This window comes from Echinops telfairi, unplaced genomic scaffold, assembly GCF_000313985.2.
Source record: "Echinops telfairi isolate 266 unplaced genomic scaffold, ASM31398v2 ScPeMD7_7427;HRSCAF=8465, whole genome shotgun sequence".
Lineage (NCBI taxonomy): Eukaryota > Metazoa > Chordata > Mammalia > Afrosoricida > Tenrecidae > Echinops > Echinops telfairi.
The window spans coordinates 12,957,485-12,959,370 of NW_022111327.1; the positions used below are offsets into that span (position 1 = coordinate 12,957,485).

Consider the following 1,886-nt stretch of genomic DNA (forward strand, 5'->3'; position numbering starts at 1 on the left):
TGCTGCCCTATTTGATCTTAAATGGTTGATTATGCTACCCCAGGTGTGAGTTAGTGATGTTAGGCATGAAGAGTGACTAAGAGCCATAATCTAGCCACTTTAATGTTTTGCTTTTCTTATAAATACTTCTCCTGCTGATGCCACTCATGTAAACTGTTGGATAGGACTCAGAAACACAGGGTAATAATGGCGGTTTTCCTGATTTAGCTGTCATTCTCACAAATAAAGGGGGTTCCTTGTATGAAAATGCCATCAAACCAGTAGGACTGCATTTATGCACCCATTGTTTTCAGGATTGTTGGTAACTGGCGCATATTTTCCCCAAATCACCTTGCCTCCTTATGTCACCAGGCCCAGCTTGCTCACATTCATGTCAGTGATGGTCCCTATGGTGATAACACCCAGCGTTGTGTACAGTGGGGATGAGGGGTTCTTCTTTACACCAAGTATTGGTAAGCAAAAGGTGGCTTTAAGTTCAGGGTGCCTAACAGGTGCCTCCTTGAAACATAAGCCCATTGGTCTGATGAATCGCTCATACTTCGGTGGGTTCCATGTAAAGCCATCCCCAACAAAGCAAACTTTCGCAGCCATCCTTTTCCAGGCCTTCTTTTTCCTCTTTCCTGTTCGAAGACCTTTTAGGACTTCAGTTTCTCCCTGGGCACGGGCTTTGGGCAGAGGGAATTCCCATGTTCCTGCTTTCTCTTTTCAGTTTTGCTTGATCATATTGGAAAGTAGCAGTAAGCTTGTTCTCATGATTTCAATGCATCTTAAATCTTTGCTACTCTAATTACAAAACCTAAATTTTAAATTATTATCTACACTGGCTATAACAAAGAGTCCCCATCCCTGATGGTGTAGTGGGTTACATGGTGGTCTGCTAGCCCCACGTTCAGCAGTTCAAGACCACCAGCCACTCCTTGGGCAAAGAGAGACTTTCTAAGTCCATAAAGACTTACAGTCTCAGCAACCTTCAAGAGCAGTTTGACATTACGGACAGGACCACTGTGCATCAGAACTGGCTTGGTGGCAGTGAGATCTAAATGTTAGAACTGATTAAGTACTCTCCTCAAGATACTCTGTCTTATGTGTTATGAAAAAGTGAAGATTACCTCTTAACATTGTGAATTCTTATTTAGTCTGATGCTTTCATTGGTCTGTTTTCACCATTCTAATGAAACCTATGTCAAAAATCACCAGGGAAATCCAAGTAAACTGATCTGTGATTTCTCCTTACTTCACTGGGCTTCATTCGACTGTAATATTTTATCATTTCTTTGCAGTCAGCACTTGTACTTCAGTTTTCTATCCACCTACGTACCTTTTCATATTCCTCGGAATTCTGTTTTCCTTTTTCATACTCCCCACTATGAGGGTATTCCCCACATTTCTGCCCTGAGCTGACGACAAACAATATGTGTCCAAGAAGTAGTAGTCTGCTGCAGCAGAAAGGGAAGTGTGTTAGGTATTAGAAAAATCACATTCACACCCTTGTTATATCTTTGTTGTTGTTATTATTGATTTCATTTTTGTCCTGTGAGATATATGTATAATGTTCCTTTTTTTCAATCATTTTATTGGGGGCTCATACAGCTCTTATCACAATCCATACATATAACCATTGTGTCAAGCACATTAGTACATATGTTGCCATCATCATTTTCAAAAAACATTTTCTTTCTACTTGAGTCCTTGGTATCAGCTCCTCTTTTTTGCCCCTTTCTCTCTCCCACCCTCCCTCCTTAATGAACCCTTGATAATTTATAAATTATTATTATACTTTTTTATGTCTTAAGCCAACTGCTGTCTCTCTTCACCCACTTCTCTGTTGTCCATCCCCTTGGGCGGGGGTTATATGTCGATCATTGTCATCGGTTCCCCCTAACTCC

At 40.9% G+C, this 1,886-nt stretch overlaps 1 pseudogene; it reads right to left on the reverse strand.

Annotated features, from left to right (window-relative positions):
• Positions 1-252: 252 nt before the first annotated feature.
• Positions 253-753, reverse strand: LOC105979305 (annotated as a pseudogene).
• Between the last annotated feature and the right edge of the window lie 1,133 nt (positions 754-1,886).